A 7,857-nucleotide genomic window follows, 5' to 3' on the forward strand; every position below is an offset into this window, starting at 1 on the left:
ATGCCTCCTTCTCAATTCCATTCCCAAGAGTTAAATCAAATTTAAATCTGGCTCTATGTATTTGTTGCCAGATTTGATTAAACTTGATTTTATAAAATAAAAACGATCTTACTAAAGTTAGTTAGTCATCATCATAATCATCATCATCAGTCGGCCGTTTGGTGTAGTGGTTCAGAACGGACTACTATGCCGGGAGGTCCCGGGTTCGATTCCCGGCCGGGCAGAAATTGAAATGATGAATTTTAATTTCTGTGACGGGTCTGGGTGTGACTATGTATAATATTTATTTATTTAAAAAAAAAGTATATAAGTAGTANTTATGTATTTAAAAAAAAAAGTATATAAGTAGTATATCCGTTAAGCTAGCACCCATAACACAAGCATTAAGTTGCTTACTTTGGGGCTAGCTGGCGCTGTGTGAAATTGTCCAAAGATTTATTTATTTATTTATTTATTTATCATCATCATCATCATCATCATTTTCAGCCATAGGACGTCCACTGCTGAACATAGGCTCTCTCAATGATTTCCAAAAGTTATGATCCAAGGATTCCAAGTTCCGAGACTACAAGATGAAAGGCAGATTAAAACCATAGGTTAAGCCCATTGTAAGCTTGACAGTTATTAACTCATTAGAAAACTGTGTCGTCAAAATAACCGTTAATCTAGACAAGTGTGTCAAATATTTTTCGGCCCATTTTCACTAATTCTCCAAACAAGAGACCAAAGTGTGCCAAATGCCAATAGGTATCGACTTTCGTTTTCTTAAATGCTAAGTCAAAAGTCGTAACCTTTTTTGCTTTCTTTTATGATGCCTATAAGGCTTTCGAGGTATTGTGTTATTTGCTTTCACGTGAGCTAAGTCAAAGCAATATAGATTTAGATTTTTAGGAAGAAGAAACCGTCGAAGGAAATGTTTTTTCACGTGGCGAACGGTTTTGGTAAAATGAAACATAAATACTTACCGTATTTTGTGTGTACAAAAACAAAAATCGACCGAGCTTCAATTCAATTCCAAACAGCTTTATAAGTTCGGAAAAACACACAAATTGCAATGGCCGAACGTTGCAGACGTTTACGTAAGTTTGTATGGTAGCAATAATAAAGTTTACATCGCTTGAGGTTGCGACATACGGAAGCTTCCGCTTTCCGAGTTGATTTGTAACAACTCTATTTACTAATAAAAATAACGGAAAAAGACTTTATTCACGTGAGTTACAAGTTTATTCACCATTTTCCCTATCAGAGGGGCGTTTTTTTAATGAAAATTTTCTTTTCATAAGATGAATCTCCAATTTTTCTAATGATTTGCATTAAGCCTATTGTATACCAAGAACTAAGCTAAAATAATGTATTTATTTAATCTTTAGTGCCAATTAAATTGGAACATAAGGCGAACTTAATGCCATTAGGCATTCTCGACCTCCGAGTTAAGTAGAAAAAATAATCATGAAAATATCTTTTTTGTCCAGCCACATCAGCTAGGTGGGCGTCTTAAACAACTTTACCTACTTCCTTAAAATATATTTTTTAAAGAACACTGTATGTTTATTATCCTACGTAGGTGTTCGCCGACCCGAAAGTCATCAATAACCTTTAGGCAAGACGTTTCGATAGAAAGTGTGTTTTGAAAAGGTGCTTCGTTATAATAAACAACCCATCGATTAAATTCGGTATTGTATGTCTAGTGTGAAGTACATTTGGGGATCCACTAAGAAAATAATTTATTATTTTTAACACAATGAAAAATTCAAGTCAAGTTAAAAATATGTTATCATAAAAGCGAAACGGCAAAACTTATACTACAAAACAAGACGAAATTCCCGGAAAATATCAAGATCTACTACGACCAGACACCGGCACAAAAACAATACCTACAGTCTGTTAAGGGAGAGTTAAGTAATCGTTTGGAAAATGGCGAAAAGGATCTGATTCTCAAATATAGCAAAGGAGTGCCACTTGATCACACACTAATATCTTGATCGTTTATTATATTAGCATTCGACAGAAGTTGTAATTTCACTCTGCAGATACATTTCTTCCATCGCTAATATACAGGGTGGGAACGATAAGTGATCTCACTCGATTTATCTCTAAACTATACATGATAACGAAAAACTGGTTACTGATCATGATAGTGCTTCACGAGCTCTTTCAAACGGTACCAATAACGGTTACAAAAAAACTATGCAAGTTAGTTATTTCCTTATTACGATTTGCTTCCTATGTTTAACATTGTTCTTGGAACACATACAATATTACAACAAATTAGTTCTCTGAACTACGAGTAGAAGAGGTATGGATTTCCTTTCTTATCTTAAATAAGTAGCGTAACTGCGAATATCCTGTGCCCGGGCAAAAGTAATATTTTTTTCCCCTTCTGAGAATCAAATATTTTGGATCGATAGTGTTCCAATTCCACTTAAGGCGTAAATTATTTTCAGTTTTGTTATTTTTCTACAAATAGTCTGTTTACGAGAAAATAGTTCAAATTGAGTCCCGTTTATTCAGAACAACGAAACAATGGAATTGTACAAGATTTGATTTAATTAATAACGACCTAGGGAACGTTTGAACAAATTTTTAGAATTAGAGCTAGGATCGTTGAATTAGTTGAAATATCAGGAACATCATTTATGACCCGAACTCCAAACAAAGTTAGCGTCAAATGTAATTAAGGATCTTTGTTATTTAAATGTATTGAGCTGAAATGTAATTAATATTTACTTGTGTTTGGTATTAATGATCTTCTTGATTGATGAAAGGTTATAGGCTCCATCAAGGGTTGTTTTAGTTTATTAACAGGTTCAACGTACTTTGATGACAAGATGAGTGTTTTGTGAAAAGCAACTTGAAGTAGATATCTATATCTATAACAACGAAAGGTCACTCATTCACTCATCACGAAATCTCAGAAACTACAAGTGCTAGGAGTCTTAAATTTTGAAATTTTCCTTTTAGAACGTAAGTGCTCACTAAGATAGGATTTTGCAAAATTGAACCCTAAGGAGGGTATATTTATATTTTGTCATTGTCATCACACTAGGCAGTAGTTTACCACCAGCGGCATTTGAAATTTCTACCGCAATATCTATGTGTCGTTATAAAAGTTGTGCTTCTATGATAAAACATCAAACCTAACTCGCACCTACTAACCTACGGAACCGAAGACAGCTAACCCACTAAAGGTGACCGATAAAAAGCACCAATGATCACCGCATCTCAAGCGATCATGAGTGAAAGTCCAGACAGGGACGCAGAGTGCGCACGCGCATATGAAAGAAAGAGAAAGCTGCACTATACTGAGCCTCTCAGAATCATGTTCCGTTGAGTTTCCGTATAGATAGTTTACTTTGTGCCGCGGCTTTGAACGCCCTTGAAGCACTTTCGATTGCTTTGTGAAGTGTCTTTTCAAGCGGAATGAACCTGTCGATTGGTCATCAAGTGGTCGTGACTGATGGGAATGAGCTTGAGAACGTGTTTATTTGTTCAGCTGTTGGCAAAAATATCAATGGAAAATTTTATAGAGTTACGAAGCAAACATTATTTTTTATTAGCGAAGAGCCTTTATCCAGTTACGCACTTCTACAATTGAACATATCCAATAAAAATGTAATATAAGATAGATATTGGTTTGCCTTACGTCAATATTGATACCATTGAAATGCAAAACACATCAATTTCATTTTAAAAGTTGAACCATTGTGTGGGAAAAATCGGATCCATAATATGCCTTATCTGAATAAGAAATTGGATATTGACATTAATAATCATAGTAAAGAATACATAAACAAACACAATAGACCATTAAGGAAACAGGTTCTCGATATGCTACCATGGAATGAAGATTAGAAGCGTGGGTAGAACTTCTTCCAGGTCAACCCAATGACCTAGTTATGGTTATGGTTAATGGCCCAGAGCCATTGAGCTTATTGCTGGTGATGTTGATGGTGATAGTCAAGAACTGTTTAATTTATTTTCTCAATATTACTGAACGTGAAAGACTAAACTAACAAAGAAATAGTTTATCTTTCAAATTCTTAGAAATGCTTTCGCCAATATACAAATAATTGAATGATCAAACGAACTTACCAAGTGAAGTTCGATCTAAATTATCCTGTTTTCGCCGAAGAGATTTATTTTACCATGTAGTATCCCTGTACGACAACCCAATCCGCACACAATATTCANAAAACGTCCTGGTGACGTCACTTAAGCATTTTTCTTATACTGCGTGCGGTCGTTGCGCGTGCGCACAAAGGAATGAGACCGCTCGGACACCGAGCCCACAGCGTGGTAGGGGTGGGGTTGCCCGCTCTTTTGTTTTTTAATACTACTACGCTGAATATTGTGTGCGGATTGGGTTGTCGTACAGGGGTACTACATGGTAAAATAAATCTCGGAGGCGAAAGCAGGATAATTAGAAACAAACGGGAAAAGCAATCAAGTGTAATACAATTTTTCCCTAATATGTAGTTGCATTCAAAATCCAAGCATGTTAACTCTGTGTTTCATATTGCGAAGTCATTTTCTTCAATTGTGTGGTTTGAGTTTTCTCCATAAAGTTTAATTACAAATATTATTTTTTAAACAGATTTTCTGCATTCATTTACGTTTGTTATGACAAGTCTTTCATATTTGTTAGAAAGCTTTTGCGGGAGCTTTCAATAAACAGTACAGACATATCAGTTAACTCAAAGTTTGAATACTTTGATCGACTTGCTTAGTCGTTAACAATGACAATGTAATCAGTCTTACGAGTTTGCGTGCAATTAATCGCTTAAAATTAAGTTAAAATGTAGTTACCTTCTTAACTACTTAATACGTGTAAATCAGCTTTTAGACTCAAACATAGTGAGGGCAAAGTTTTTTTTGTAGGTAGATAATTCAATTAGTTGTATGCACGCAATTGTTCTTCTTGAGATAGCTTATACATAAGCGTACGCCCTTAGCTTTAGTGTTATCAATTTTCATTTAAGTGTTTATCGCTGCATGACCTGGCTGATATAATTGAGATGTGAAATCGAGTCACCTGTTAACTTTGAGTCTTGTGAATACACACAAGGACAGCGATGCTTTTAGAGTTCCCTCGTTTCAAATTTTGAATTGAAAACGCTTTAAATCATCCTAATTATATAGAATTTCACACTCAGCAGTGACAAAGCTAAAACCAAAGCTTTTTTACTATAAAATTTTATATTAAGCTGACTGTCAGTTGTAATTATCTATAGTCTATTATTATAATATTATAGATAGAATATGTCATCAAACCCTATTGTATCAACGAACGCTACTGTAATAAAAACTTAATATTTGTAGTAATAACTGAACAAAAAGATATGGCAAATTCAATTGCGCAAAATTAGTGTAAACAATGTTACGCGTATGTATAGCATTTACGTAATGATTACCAAAAACTGTAAGTGGTCAGTAATGATCGAAGGGCCGACTCGTAATGCGAGCAAAGTGGTCGCGCGATGACCTGATTCAGTTTTACGAAAAGTTGATCTGGATTACTTTCTCGATGCCGTAATTGGGAATTTTTTACTGAGCATTCTTCCGCGCAACTCTTATTTGGTCCTGCCGGATCATAACCAGCTGCGTTTTCAGATTTGAATCCCATTGGGGGCAATAGTTAGAGTGACCAGTTAGCTGCTAGTATCTATATATATAAAAGAAAGTCGTGTTAGTTACTCCACTTATAACTCAAGAACGGCTGAACCGATTTAGCTGAAAATTGTCAGGGAGGTAGTTTAGAGCCAGGAGAAGGACATAGGATACTTTTTATCCCGTTCGAAATTAAAAAAAAAGTCTGCTTATTTATTGCTATTAAGGCGGAACAAAGTTCGCCGGGTCAGCTAGTTACTTATATTTAGTGCCAATCTAAACAAATCTTCCATGAATATGATGTAGGAATAGATACTACATAAGATCACTTGTCGAGCCACCGTCTGTAGGTACTTAAAATTAGTCAATGTGTCGGTATAGTACAAGTACGATAAAGCTTAGCTAAGCTGGGCACTAAGTACGTCATGTGGTGATAGTTCAATTCACAATCAGTGTGCTTACCATGAGTTTATGTTAGGTGTGCTCGCTAGCGACTGCGTAAAAAAATGACATTAAATGTATGACATATTGTACAGCGAGCTACATTCAAGAGACAAAATCTTAATGTAAACTCATGGCAAGCACACAGACTTAAAACTAACATTATTATCTAATTGGAATATCAACATGTCAAACAGTCTGAAATGTTGTCATAATTATTAAATTAAAGTAAAACAAATTACCTATCTATTTATAAAGTTAAATTGAGAAGTGTAACTTTAACTTGGTCTTGTATTTAAAAGCTATTAGCGGTTCTTATCAAAATTTCAGCTTGAATTGTTTCAATATCTTGTTTATTCTAACCAGATATTAATTGGCTCCGTTGCCTAAGTTTCTCCAAGAAAATTTACGAAGCTATTACAATCTTTTAAAAGTCGGTCAAAGCTTTTATGTCTGCCTAAAAAGGATTTTGTGTTTAATTACTTCAGGTTTTGTAAATTATTTTTTCTTCGGAAATATAAGCTTTTAAATATCCATGGACATACACGGCACTAACTAGTTCCGAATAAGCAAATGTTTTTAAGGAACTAGAAACATAAACAGTTGTTTTTGTGTACACCCCATGTATTTAGAGTCATACAAATTAGGAATTCATTCATAGGTAAGTTAATATTGTGCTGGGAACGAACCCGCGACCTATGGTGTCTTAGACGATTTATAATTGCGCCAATTATCATCTTGTCTCTCTTTTATTGAATTTCTGTCATTTTTGACAAAGCCTAAAAATATAGCTCAGAATTACGATTATTTCGAATTTATCCAAGTGACTATAAACCAGTTGAACCAACTTACTTGTATGAAGTTTGCCAAATTTTTGTTAAAGTTAGTGGTTTTTTTATGCAAGACAAGGCAGGTATTTAATTTTGACCGCAATCGCACCTGATGTTAAGTGAGATGCAGTCTAGGATGGTACATATTATTATCTGCTCTGTAAGTGCCTATTCACTCTCGCCTTAAAAAGGCCCGGATTATAGTGTTTAGGAAAGACAGCAGCAGGTAGTTCCAGTCCCTAGCTGTTCGCATTATAAAACAGTCATCGACACGCTTAGTGCGGGCTAAGACCTCAGTACCTCTAGCATGAACAACTTCGTCTTCGAATCGTTTGCGTATTCGACAAAATTCGATACTCAACCTTCGAATTAAACGATAACGTGACAATTTTGATTCTCATTGTTCAACAATTTCTCATACTAAGTTCACTTTACGACACGTTCACAAGAGCGCTGTTGCTAAAGCTTTTGATGGCGATTCGAGTAAGCAAACGATTCGAACTCGAAAGTTTTTCGTGCTAGCCGCTTAGTGCTAGGTCAAAGACTGTCCCGCACCCTAACGACTAGACCACAACGACGATAATGTTCTTCTAAACTTCCAGAGGATCGTGTAGCCACAGATTAACTCGATTACAACAATCTAACAACATTAAACTTTCTCGAACTTTTGCGGGATTAACGCGTTATTAGTCTCAACTGATCGAGGGCATCCTTTGTGTACAGTTTTGTGGATTTATTACTATAGGGAAGTTAGTTAGACTCGAAACTTGAAGTTTAAGCATTAGTCAAGCAAAATCTTCAGTTGATTAACACTAGAAAGGCCGCCGTCCCATTTTTGTCCCACTCGCGAGTTTGATCAGCTCTAACTTTTTTATTTTTCAACGAAAGTCCATGAAACTTTTTGACTTTTTCTGATTTATTGAATTTGATCATTTTTTAATGTTTTTGATAATATAACATTAATAGAAAAAAATTTAAA

This window comes from Ostrinia furnacalis, unplaced genomic scaffold, assembly GCF_004193835.3.
Source record: "Ostrinia furnacalis isolate ACB-3 unplaced genomic scaffold, ASM419383v2 OfSCF1734, whole genome shotgun sequence".
NCBI lineage: Eukaryota > Metazoa > Arthropoda > Insecta > Lepidoptera > Crambidae > Ostrinia > Ostrinia furnacalis.